Source organism: Ruditapes philippinarum, unplaced genomic scaffold, assembly GCF_026571515.1.
Source record: "Ruditapes philippinarum isolate M1 unplaced genomic scaffold, ASM2657151v2 ctg1776_1_1_1_1, whole genome shotgun sequence".
NCBI classification, from domain to species: Eukaryota; Metazoa; Mollusca; class Bivalvia; order Venerida; family Veneridae; genus Ruditapes; species Ruditapes philippinarum.
This window is the reverse complement of record NW_026861636.1, coordinates 13,453-27,730: the sequence shown is the minus strand read 5'-3', so window position 1 is coordinate 27,730 and position 14,278 is coordinate 13,453. Positions and strand designations below refer to the sequence as shown.

Sequence of the window (14,278 nt, the reverse complement as noted above, 5' to 3'; positions counted from 1 at the left end):
GAAGACCGATTTTCGTCGCTTATTTCCTTCAGCTAAAAACAGGAGTAACGAGACCGGAAGTTCGCGTATAGCAAAAATTAATGTATGCAATCCAAACATTCAACAGACATTAACAACCACATGATTTAAGTCAGAAAATGACGATTTATGGGTACCATTATTGCGTTGAAAGCCATTGAGAGTATTTGAGAAAGGCGCCTTATATAGATTTAATGCCAGCTTTGACGTTGGACGTGCGCCGCGAATCAGTTAGTTGCCATGGTGTTTAAGGCATATTTTTGTTGTTTGTTGATATTTATCTATGAAAATTTGTGAAAATGTTTAAATTGTATGGGTTTATAACATATTAAAATATCAAATTCGTACCTGTTTTATTTAGCTTTTAAACAATCTTGTCACAGAATATTGGGACAACCCTCGTATAATGCTCAAATGAAGATTTATCAATATTGTAAGTTCCAAAAAGCATTATTTGTGAAGATATTACCAAATTTACATTTCATGTTAATGAAGGGAGGTAATTAGAAATTTATTTTCCGAAAGTCTAAGTCAAATTGTTCAATAAGAAATGAATGCTTATATTTTAATGATTACATATAATGTGGACAAATATTTGCAGTACATATGTTACATATTTTTTCAATGTTTGAAAATTTTTTAAGAAGGATAATTATATACATACGGAATATAAAATTTGACTTAAGTGTGGTAACAACCTTAATTGCAACAAACAGGATCTTTAATTGTTTATTTCTGAAGGACTTATTTACTATTGCTGCAGATTTTTCCTTTCCAAATTTTGCCAATAATTATTTAAAATTCACAATTTTACTTCCTAAATTCCATTTTTTTTTGGTCTCCTTTTTTCTTTTTCTTTTTTTTCAATGTTTCAAAAAAACCTTTCACTTGAGCAGACCCAATCACAGAATAGTGGAAGAAAAACTTTGGGTCTGTAAGGTGCTTAGTAAAAATGATATCGGGACTGGCAAAATCTATGTTATATAAATGAAATATATTTATAATGTTGTAAGTTTTTTTTTCTTTTTCTTTGTTTTTATTTTTCCTTGCTTTAAATTTGCAATTCAGGGTTCATATATCTGAATCAGTTGTAGTAAATCAATTAACATTTTTCTTCAAAAGTCAGATTTTGTCTATAATCATATAAGGGTGCCAAATCTATCAACTACTTGACAGTTTAAAATAAGCTTTTCCTGACCAAGAATTTAAATGTGGTTTGTCGTGCTAAGATTTTAGGAATGTCATGTATATGGGTTTTAATGCAGTGATTAAGTGAAGTTCTGCAGTAGATAACAAACATGTTAAAATTACCGGCTTCACATTTTTATTTATTTTTATTCATTTTTTTTTTTTTTTTTTTTTTTTTTTTTTTTTTTTAAATTAAGAAAATGTTATGTTAACTTCGGATATAAATTTTTTGAATCTTATTTTGGAATATACAAATAAAAAAAAAAAATTAAGTATAGTCTATGTTACAATATGTAGGGGTAGTGGTTTATAAGAGAAAAATTGCAGTTGCATTATAGCATTATATTATGATTGTATAAGAAAAATATATATGTTACACCTTGTATTGAATCGTTTTTGTATTTATTTCATTTGTGTATTTTCATTCTACATTCTTAAGTAAGAAATTTTTACTTCTTAAGTGAGAAATTCAAAATGAAATGTTGGACTGTTGTAGTTTTACACAGTGTATTCTTGCCATTGTTACTATGGTTTACAGGATTTAGACATAGTAATAAAAAGAAAATATAAATATGTATTATCTGTGTTTTTATCATATATATATTTTAAAGGTAGACGTTTATTTATCAAAATTCATGTAGAAGCATTTAAGTTCTATTCAGCATGGTTCTGTTAAGTATAAAATTGGTTCTCTAGTAGGCAATTTTTGGTCAGCATTGTGGTATTTTGATTTGTTTTCCTGCATTTTCAGAATATTTTTTGTTTTGTTTATTCTAAATGCATGATATTTTAAAGAAATTAATAATACTTAGTCATCCGTATATTAAAAGTTTTTTGGGTTTGGTTATTAGTTTAAAGGGACTGCACTGAGTTTTTTTTTTTACATGACAGGACTGGAAATATTGTTCTGAGATTTGTAAAACTTTTAATGTAGGTGCAAATTTGTGTGCAAATTTTCAGATTATTCCCACTCCCTGTTGTTCCAGTATATTTATTTTTAAAGTGCAAAAATGAACCAAAAATGAAACGCTTTTCACTCTAATCAAGTGAAGAATTTCTTAAATAATTGATTTTCAGTTTAATTCTGTATTATCCTTTGCAGACTTTTTCATTTTATGTGTTTCACCTATTCCATGTAAAAATGTAAAATTTTAAGTATTTTAAAATTAAAGGCTTTTTGACCTCAGTGGAGCTCCTTTAAAATTGAGGATTTAAATTCAAATTTTTGAATTTAAGGTAAATTAAGAGATCAATGATAAAACCTACCGTAAAATGAATTTCAGGAAAGTTCAACAAAAAGAAATCAAAAGAAAATTCTAGTCATATTAGGTTTGCTTTTGAGATTTTCTTTGTATTTCATTCATTTGCCCCAACGTTTCCATTTAGTAAGGTCTAGTAAATGAGCTCATTTCTTACAAAAGTTTCATTATTGAGTTATTCTAATGAGTCCCTCAAAGCTTTTGGATGATATCCCATCATGGACTTTGAATTCTCTAGGGTGATTAAGCTGTTCAACAATTTAACAAAACGTAGATTGGTTCTACTTAGGCTGAAATAATAGTGTATGTAGGGAGGGTATTTTTTACATGAAATAACAAGAAAATTGTCTCTGACCATGATGTGACATTTAAACCTAACCATAAAAAAGCATAATGTAAAGAAAAAACATATTTCGGTTTACCTTGGTTACCATATGTCAAGTTGCATGTAATGCAGCATTTTTAGATGTTTGTGGTCAATTAACTTTTATATTAGTACTAACACTAGCTAGTCACCAGTCAATTACTTAGTTTGAAAAAGTTAATGTGTGAAATTGGTGTGATAGTAGTTTCCTGTAGACTTGTATGGAAATTTGTTTGTGCTATCAAGGTGCTTACTTTTCACTTACTACATGTACTGCTATTGAATCTGTCTTTCCATTAAGTTTTCTTAACCCTGATTAGATGCCACAATGTTTGCCAGCTGTTTTAAAGGATTATCTTCCTAGTGGATCAAATTTAGATTAAGATAAATCATGATGTGAATTTTTTATTTTATTCAAATCTAAATGAACAAGTACAGGTAAAAAGTTTTGAGCGCACTTATTGTTACTGTATAAGTGGATATATCCGCATGTTGAAAAGTTAGGAAATTTAAAATTCAGGACATTTCGTGTGAGGAAATATTAGCAAATTGTGCAAGGGTAGAATTTAAACTATACAAACAGCGTATTAGCATGCTAATGTAAGCGTTACACTACAGGCACTTCAGTGAAAAATGACTTTTAAACAGTATAACTTTCATATTTTGAATATGTGATGAATAGACTATTATAGTTATATTGATTAAATACTAAATTTATTGAACTCATTCGATAAAACAATATTATGCTCACTTGAGGCTTGCATAATATGATTTTATTTAACTCGGTCAATAAATTTAGTATATAACCTACACTCATTCAATATCCCATCTTTCCATACCATAATAATCGAGAATAAATCTTGACGAATATTAGAGCATTGTTTGTTGGAATCTGAGAGTATATGAGCCGCGCCATGACAAAACCAACATAGTGGGTTTGCGACCAGCATGGATCCAGACCAGCCTGCGCATCCGCCCAGTCTGATCAGGATCCATGCTGTTCGCTATCAGTTTCTCTACTTGTGATAGAGTTGGTAAGCAAACAACATGGATCCTGATCAGACACGGATGCGCAGGCTGGTCTGAATCCATGCTGGTCGCAAACCCTCTATGTTGGTTTTGTCGTAACGCGGCTCAATTATTTGTATATTAGCCATGTCTTACAGCATATAATACACATATTAACTATACTGCCATTTTTAACAAGTGTTCAAGGAGTAGTGTGCGTGCGGGGATGTATGCATATTGTTACGTTCTGTAAATATCAATTAATATTCGGAAAATTTTAAACTATGTATTAATTTTATTTGTTTTACAGGTTTTTTGTTCCACTTTTCAAAATTGTAAGTATTTTGGTAAATAGTTCATGAATTTAATTTATGAACTATCTGATACATAATAACATTAGTAAAAGAGAGAGAGAGACACACACTAAAACACGAAATATTTTTTAAAGAAATTTTTTAAGGTTTTGAAAATTTATTATATGAATTGTTTTTTGACAGGTTTTTCTTTCCTCATTAACTAACCTTCAGCCTTCTGACGGCAATGGAATGGACCAGTGCAGTCCAAAATAAGATAGACACGCTGTCTGATCATGGTCTATTCAAAATATTTGTCATGGTAAGGGTTAAGAAAGGAAAAGTTTGAAGAACTAACATCATCCTGTTACTAGGGACAAATTGAACAATGTAAATTCAGTACAATACAATAATTCAGTGCTAATACAAAGTTAATTTTTTATATATAAAATATTTAACAATTAATCATGTTATGGTGTGTTTAAATCATAATTCATTTTTTCAGATCATGTTATAAAAAGAGCTCTAAAAACATTCTTAGTGAAAAATGTAAATGTATTTATGGTTGCAGTTTTTATTTTTTTTACAAATGTATATGTGATGCAAGAAGTGGATGTAATTTATTTATTATTACATTTTTTTTATATTTTTTTTTGAGTGTGCAGTCATAGTAGTGCACAAGTAGGATAGCTCAATAGCATGTATATATGAACATGTAATATGTTATTATTTTAACTAAGATCTCTTTGTGAAATAAATTTGATGTTAGGTAAATAAGCTTGAACATACCTGACTTGATACAACATCGTAATAAAATATACCCGACTTGATACAACAGTGTAATAAATTGTTCTATATCCAGGATAGTAAATAAATTCAACAAATGTTCAAGGAGTACTATCTACTATATGTCATGGTTCTAAATTTGCAGGAGTTATCCCTCATTGAACCTTGGAATTAAAAGTATTCTTTTGCATGCTGGGAAATAATGTCATCTGATATAATATTGTTTGCTTATTCATTTAGGATTTTTATTTGATCCAATTTTTCTCAAAAACATAGAAATGAAGGGTGACTGTCTAACAATGGTTCCTGGTAAGATGCTGAGGGTTTTTGCATCTGGCCTGGTACCAAGCTGTTATCAAAGGCTTTTGTGACAGCTGACAGCAGGTCAAGGGTTCATTTATACTGGCAAAACATTATTAGTGTAATGATACAAAGAAAAGGTATAGGTGTTAGTGTCATATCAGCTATCTGGAAGTAGGCAGTTTCAAAATGCATGAATTATTTTCTTTTTCTTGACTAAATTCAAGTTGTCGTTGTCAAGTCTCTATAACGGACAGGTAAAAGTACCGGCTATCAAATTTGTTACAAAGTTGATCTTAAAGTCAGCTGTATGTTTATTTTTGTAGGATTCAGTTTATAAGAGATAATGTCCATGTATTGCAAAGTTTGATAAAGTTCCTCCCATTTTTTTTCTTTTTATCTTTTAGTTTATCTTTCAAGTGATAATTGTAATATTTGATAACATGTTACATTGTCAAGTCACTTTAGCATCTATTGTATTCTATAAACTACATGTATATACATGTACATTACCTACTATACATGTATATCTGTTGACAGAGCAGTTACTGTTACTATGGCAACAGCTATTAAACAACCTGTTCATTGTATAGAGTTTGGTATAACTGTTTTATAAGAATAAAGATGTTAATTTCTTCCCTACATAAATAGAACAGATTACTAACTCGATTGCTTATTGAAGTTTGCATTTCTTTTGGTAACGTGAGTACACGATATTCCCTTTCCTCCGTTAATTTTTTTATTTATGAAACATTATGACATACATACATGACACAGCACTTCTTGGTTTCAGAGATGATACTGTAGTATAGAAATTGGAAGATTCATATATTTCAGTCATCATAGATGAAAGCTGATGCTGTTTTACCCTAGAGTGATTCCTTTTGTAAATTATTGCAACAAAGGTTTTCATAATTTCTGGTTCAGAATTGCGCAGTGTCATCAATAGTTCTTTTCCTTTGAGAGTACTCAAATATTAATAGTCTGATCTATTGGGAATATGTTATAGTTTCTTTGATGAAACGTTTAATTTCTTCTTAGGCCGAACAAAGTTTATTATTTTACTTTGTTTCTCTTAACTTGTCTAGGCATTTCTACTGTACAAATTAATGCTTCTAAATTAAATATATCATAACATACCATTTCCTAGTCTGCATCATTTCTCCGTTACATTATATTTGATAATTATTTGCGTTTTTTTTCCAATAATTATTCAATGATTTTCTGTTTATTGTTATCTCCTTTGAACAGGACAAAAAAATGTCTTTTTACAGTTATCTCCTTGAACAGGAAAAAAGATGTATTTTTACAGTTATCTCCCTTGAACAGGAAAAATAAGATGTCTTTTTACAGTTATCTCCCTTAAAACAGGAAAAAATGATATCTTTTTTAAAGTTATCTCCCTTGAAAAGGAAAAATAAGATGTATTTTTACAGTTATCTCCCTTGAACAGGGAAAAATGACACAGACATATTTGTATAGAATTTTAAACAAATGCAATATAGGAAGACAAGTTTTAGAGATGATGATGCACTGTATAAGATACTGTATGTAATGCTTTTGCTTGCCATATAACACATGTTAATGGTGCGTAGAGAAGAACTTGAATCTTTGATATATATCGTCACCTTAGTTCAGAAAATGTGTTAACTTCTGTTCACTTTTACTGGGAGTTAACCTGTTACTGCATTAAGTTGATGATATTATTATACTGCTATGTAATACAGATGTATATTTACAAGTTAAACAAGTTGCTTGCTTGTGATATAGTTTGTAGAAGCTGCAAGATTTTGTTAAGTAAACTACCAATTTTTACTGTAGAACTTCTCTTTCACGTAGGGTGTCGAGCATTGAATGTTCCATTTAAAAAGGCCAGTATAATAAGGTTTCAGGTCTTAACATACTGAATCCATCCACTAAGCACAATTATTATAAGAGAGCTCATTTGTAATTCAAGGGTCGCTGGTCCGATCCTCAGGCAAGTCAAAATAACTCTTTGACCTATTGTTCTCGGGCATTGTGTCTTATGGTAATTTGTTTGTCATTGCTAATTCAGAAATCATTGGGATTTAATTGTCAGTCACTTGCAGAGAAATTGGTAATTACTGGTCAGTTATCCAGGAAATCTGGTTTGGTGGACTGGCTGCCGAGATATGAATAAAAATGTTAGAATCGGTGTAATAAAACAAACAAAATAACATAATGAAGTGTTTCATGCAAGATCTTTGTTACTGATTAGTTCTCTTATTTAAATATACAAGTGACAAAATACGTCACTTTAGTTCAGTAACAGGTTAAGTCTTGCTAAATTTAATAGGAGTTAACCAGTTATTGCTCTATGGTGACAAAATATCAAAATAATCAATGAGAAAAGATTCAGGGACTGTATGCTACTTAGATTATAGTACAAGGTGTCTAAATGTGGCTGATGGCTCAGTGTTAAGCTGAAAGAGTCCTGAGTTAATAAACATCATATCATACATACATACATAGTGCTGTATGAGAAAATAATTTTAAAGGTTTGAAAATTTTTAGATTTCTAGGTCAGAAAAGAAGTTGTTTTACTTTACTTTAGATGATTCAGATTTGAATATTGTGGCCATGCTATTGTGCATTTACATGTGTGAAGAGAATTTTAAATGTTGTAGTGTCATAAGATGTTATTTTGTTTATTAGTTTATTAAGGTATGTGTGTAAACATGTATTTGATAAGCCACTGTAACCGACTTGTGTCGGCATTTAAAATCTGTATGCACTCTGAACTGTAGCTATAGCTCTGTTGTTTTTTTAGCTCATCTGTCACAAAGTGACAGGGTGAGCTTTTGTGATCGCTTTTCGTCCGTCGTCCGTCCATCCGTAAACTTTTGCTTTAAATGACATCTCCTCATAAACCACTGAGCCAATTTCATCCAAACTTCACAGGAATGTTCCTTTGGTGGTCACCTTTAAAAATTGTTCAAAGAATTTAATTCCATGCAGAACTCTGGTTGCCATGGCAACCGAAAGAAAAATCTTTAAATATCTTCTTTTAAACAACCCTAAGAGCTAGAGCTTAGATATTTGGCATGAAACATCTTCTAGTGAGTGTCTACCAAGTTTGTTCAAATAAAAGCCCTGGGGTCAAAATTGGCCCCGCCCCAAGGGGTCATTGATTTTCCCTATATGCATATAGTAAAAACTTAAAAAATCTTCTTTTAAAGAACTGTAAGAGCTAGAACTTAGATATTTGGCATGAAACATCTTCTAGTGAATGTCTACCAAGTTTGTTCAAATAAAAGCCCTGGGGTCAAAATTGGCCCCGCCCCATGGGGTCATTGATTTTCCCTATATGCATATAATAAAAACTTAAAAAATCTTCTTTTAAAGAACTAGAGCTAAGATATTTAGCATGAAACATCTTCTAATGAGTGTCTACCAAGTTTGTTCAAATAAAAGCCCTGGGGTCAAAATTGGCCCTGCCCCTGGGGGTCATAGATTTTCCCTATATGCATATAGTAAAAACTTAAAAAATCTTCTTTTAAAGAACCGTAAGAGCTAGAGCTTAGATATTTGGCATGAAACATCTTCTAGTGAATGTCTACCAAATTTGTTCAAATAAAAGCCCTGGGGTCAAAATTGGCCCCGCTCCAGGGGGTCATTGATTTTCCCTTTATGCATATAGTAAAAACTTAAAAATCTTCTTTTAAAGAACCCAAAGAGCTAGAGCTAAGATATTTAGCATGAAACATGTTCTAATGGGTGTCTACCAAGTATGTTCAAATAAAAGCACTGGGGTCAAAACTGGCCCCGCCCCGGGGGTCATTGATTTTCCTTATATGTGTATAGCAAAAACTTAAAAATTTTCTTTGAAAAAACCCAAATAGCTAGAGTTTAGATATTAAGCATGAAACATCTTTAAGTAAATATCTACAAAGTTTGTTCAAATAAAAGCCCGGGGGTCAAAACTGGCCCTGCCCCAGGGGTGTCATTGTTTTTAACTATATGTGTATAGTAAAAACTTAAAAAATCTTCTTTTAAAAAACCCAATGAGCTAGAACTTAGATGTTTAGCATGAAACATCTTCTTATGGGTGTCTGTTCCAAGTCTGTTCAAATAAACAAATAAAATCCCTTGGGTAAAAATTGGCCTGTGGGGGGGGAGGCTATATACAGGTGAGCAACCTCAGGGCCATCATGGCCCTCTTGTTTTAAGTTCCAGGGTACATAAAAAAGTCCCAAAATAACTTCATGTATTAGATGGCAAATCTAACATGCTATGATCACATGATTGTTGATGTTATGAAATGCAAACTATACGTGTACAAGCAGCACGCGTCAAGATTCTAAACTTTTTTTCTTTATCTTTTTGTAAGAAAATAAAGAAAATATTCTTAATAGTTAAAACATTGTCAGGTGAATAAATTAATTGACACTAGTTGGCTGAAAGAACTTCAATAAATAATATGTCATAGCACTAACACTGGTGAAAAGATAAGAAATGTACATTATTTAACTTCACATATTTGCCTTAAAGTTCTATTTATTTTTTTTATTTTCAAAATTTGAGTAAACATTTTGAAACCTGCAACTTTGGAAATTACCTTCTATATTTGCATATTATTGTTACATACACAGTTTTTGAGATGCCTATGATAACAGTGTATTGATATTTAAGTTACAGTCAAACCTGTGTTAAAGAACACATGTGAATAAAGACCACCCTGTAAATCTAGGCCACTGTTTGGCAATACTTCATGAATTCAAAACAACCTCCAAATGAAGACAATTTATCTATAAAGGCCATGTTTGGTCTCTCCTTTGGGTGGTCTGTGCTCACATGTTTGACTGTATATTCTTGTAGGCATATTTACATATATTTTATGTTAAAGGTACACCGCTGAAATTTATAACCCTGCTGGATATGTTTTATAGTAAGTTACAGCAATAAATGAAATGTTCTGCTAGATTTTTTGTAATTATTATATTAAACATAATGCTGAAAATTTCACTAACTATGTTTAGTTAGTATTGCTGGATATTTTAAATCGTGTCTGTGACACAAAACAATTTTTAACACGTCTGTTTCGGAGAAAAAGTCCGAGCTGTTATGATAACTGCATTGATGTTGTCGTTGTGCAAAATCTTTAATGTAGGTAAATTACTCAAACAATTGTAATGGTATTGACATGAAACTTGGAATACTTGCTTATCGTTACAATAGGCAGTTGTAATACAAGGGCCATTATTCTGAAAGCTATATTTTTTTAGTTATGCCCCCTTTAAATTTAGTATTTTTGTCAAAAGTGGTTATTTTAACAGGCGAGCATTCACAATGCATGCAGTGCTCTTGCTTTACTGTAAAATAAGCTCAGTTACTGTAAAATGTATATGTTCTATGTGACAGAGTTTTTATGTAGGTGTGTGATTTTTTTTAGGATTTTTTTTTGTTATAAAGAATACACATAGATAGTAAATAAAGTACTTGAGCAAGATTTCTGATGCCTCAATACAAAGTATTTTATTCCGACTTTTTTGCGGCAGTTTTACTCTCAGTCCATATGTTTGCCAAATTTAATATAAAAGTAATTCCTTTAACATTGTAAGTGTCGCATAGGTAAAAACATCTATTTATTTCAAAGGTGTTTTTATGCAAGTCTTAACCATAAATACTGGATACTTTTGGTTGCCAAATAAAAAAATCTGTTTTATTAATATGATTGTAAATTTTAGGAAAATATTTTTTTTATTGGCATAATTATTGTAACAAGTTATGTAACAGTCATTTACAGTTTGATCATATTGTAGATTTTTTTTTTTTATATAATTTTTTTTTTGCCCTTGAATGGTAGTATTGTTGTTTATATATGATGATTTTAGTGTCATATATTGTAAGATTGTTATGACAGTAACAATTATGTTATTATATTTTACCTTTAACCTGTTATGAATTTGGAACAGTCCATTCAAAGTTTAAAAACTTCAGAAATTGAGCTTACCACCAGTATAGAGCCTGATCAGACTGGATGGATATGCAGGCTGGCCTGGCTCTATGCTGGCGATAAAAGGCTTATCATATGAGCCGTGTCATGACAAAACCAACATAATGGGTTTGCGACCAGCATGGATCCAGACCAGCCTGCGCATCCGCGCAGTCTGATCAGGATCCATGCTGTTTGCTATCAGTTTCTCTACTTGTAATAGACTTGGTAAGCGAACAGTATGGATCCTGATCAGACTGGGCCGATGTTGGTTTTGTCATGACACGCCTCACATTTGGTTCCAACAGGTAAAGGGTTTAAAAAAAAGAAGATACAAATTCACATGATTGATTTTCCCATCCATTGTGGTTCAGATTTCATTACATATGCATATATGCATGAGTATTTCATCTATGTTAACACAGAGAATCTTTTTATATGATTATACATACAAACATGTGTAAACACTCATTTCCGTCACATAATATCCCAGACAAAAACGCACACGCCCCGACACTGTCGTCGTTCATACCAATCCATGTAAGTGTTTATATACTATCTATACTGCATCATTAATACAACTTGTTTAATAAATATGAATGTATAAAATGTAACTTAACTTGTATTGTAAGGAATTATGTATTGTTATTTCAATTGTTTTTATGCATAGTAACGAACATGTTTTTTTTTTTTTTTTCATTTTTTTTTTTCTTTTTGTTTTTTTTTTTGCTCATTTTTGTTCATGATAACAAATTGATTTGCTTTTCATGATATGCAGGTTTTTAATTACTAAGGCAGTTATGATTCTAGTATGAAAGATTGATAAAAATGTTGGTAGGAAGTATAAATTCTGTTTGTAGACCAGACAATATTTTGCAAGGTTTTCATTGTTTTATTGATAGATAGAGCAACATGATTAGCCAATCAGATGCTCCAATTGTTAGACTGGTCCTAGAGATGTGGTTTTTTTCAATGGTTAGACTGGTCCTAGAGATGTGGTTTTTTACCAGTGTGAAGAAATAATGATTACAGTGTTATATACTTCATTATGTGCATGGAACTTTTTGACTCTTTTTATTTGTGTAAAATTATTGTATATTTTGGTAAATTTTATATTGTATAAAAGTTATTAAGATTTTTTTTGAAAGATTTAATATGCTGATTTTGATATTGCTGATTTTTCCTGAGGAAATTAAAAAGCAATAGACAATATTTGAAAAAGGACAAAACAGACTGTTTTTCTTTGTTTTAGATTGGTTATTTTAAAGTTAAATGCAGATTGTTACGTGAATTTACTTTAACATTGTAAAGACAGTTAAATTATGAAAGACTAATGATAAAAAATTTTTAATGTACAATTTCAAAACAAAACAAAACAAAAAAAAACAACATAAAAATACAGGTAAATATTGATACATTAGCTGCTGCTATGTCAGCATGTGGTTCATTTCACAATAAAATCATGAATATTTTGTTCTTTTCTTTTTTGCTTGTGTTTATAGTTGATGAAATTTTTCAGGTTGTTATGTATTCACCTCACATGCAAGACTTCTTAAGCAGTAAATAACAAAAATTGAAACATTAAATTTTTTTTTCAAATTTAGTTTGTAAAAAGTATAATTTTGGCAGACATTTTGTATATTTATGTATTTCAATATACATTTCATTGATGTTTTTTATTTTCAGCTAACTGAACTAGAGTTTTAAAGTAATTAAAAAAACAACCAAAAAACACACAAGAAAACACAGAAATAAACAATTACAAGAAGTTTGAAGTTATTCCATTTTTACTGAATTGAGCACAACATTAAAAGAAAATTAAATGATATTTTTGTTATTTGTTAACTTAATATCTTTAAAAGTTAGCTCTTGTGATTGTTGAAAGGAATGTATTGAAACTGTAAAGTTAATTTCAGTCTGGAATCTAATTTTCAGACACTGTCACTTTTCAAGATAGTGTCAAATGTGAATAATTGTAGAGTAAACTCTAAAAATCAATTTAAAACATATAAGATCATTTTCAGCTCTTCCGTTGCGAAGAAAAAGTCGCTATTAGGATCACTGCTTCATCATCGTCGTCATTGTGCAAAAACCTTAATGTAAGCCATTACTTAAAAATTTCAAAAGTAAAAAAACTTGAAACTTGGGATACTTGCTTATTTTGACAAGGTGCAGGCGTAATTTTTGACAAGGTGCAGGCGTAATTCTGAAAGCTATCTTTTTGGAGTTATGCCCCTTTTTTAACTTTGAATTTTGTTTAACAAGTTTACAGACGATGGTTAACATGGCATGCTCTGTGCTCTTGTTCAGATTATGATGTAATGTAAAAACTTTGAAGAAGTATTTGTGTGTGAGGTAAATATCATGATTATAAAGAATAAATGTGCTATATATGATATTATAATGTACTGTTTTATTTATTTTGTTACTGTAGATGTTTAATACTGTTGTCCTGTCCTCAAGAACAGTCAATTTCATCAGTTTTTGAAGACTAATAGTAACTTTTATTATTATTAAATGAATCTAAAAAATGTAACATTGTACCTGTTGTTGTTTTTATTTCTCCCATTGTAAATGTTAATAACAGAAATTAACTGATATAATTTTGTCGAAAATTCTTCTCCCATTGAAATGTTAATAACAGAAAATCCTACATGGGGTTTTAATCAAGATGATTATGTTGTATGAATTTCCATGCTTCAAATTAGAAAACATTTAGAGATTTACATATATATGTACATGACAAAATTAAGTAACCAAACATTGATAGCCTGGCTTGATGTTTGTGTTAACCTGCCTTAACTTTAAGATGATATGTGGCAAGTATGTTATGAGGAAAAAGTATGTTTGCTTATGCATTAAAAACACTCACTCTTTTGCAGTTCCTGTATCATTTAGCTTTTGAATTATCTCCCTTTATTAGCTCACCAGAACTAAAGGTTCAGGGTGAGCTATAAGTATCAAAGGGGGATACTCCGTCGTCCATCGTCATGCGTCAACAATCATCATCTTCCCTGAAACTGATGGGCGAATTTGGTCAAAAAACAGTCACACTTAAATTTGTTCATGCCATTTTAATTGGCCGCTTTAAGGGGTCAACAGAGCT

General features: G+C 30.6%; 1 long non-coding RNA gene across 1 annotated transcript; it reads left to right on the top strand.

The window, feature by feature from the left end:
• The first annotated feature begins 3,847 nt into the window (after positions 1 to 3,847).
• Positions 3,848 to 13,713, top strand: LOC132716366 (uncharacterized). Its single transcript, XR_009623795.1, has 2 exons — positions 3,848 to 7,997; positions 9,414 to 13,713. It is a non-coding gene; the product is annotated as an uncharacterized LOC132716366 (long non-coding RNA).
• Positions 13,714 to 14,278: the final 565 nt, after the last annotated feature.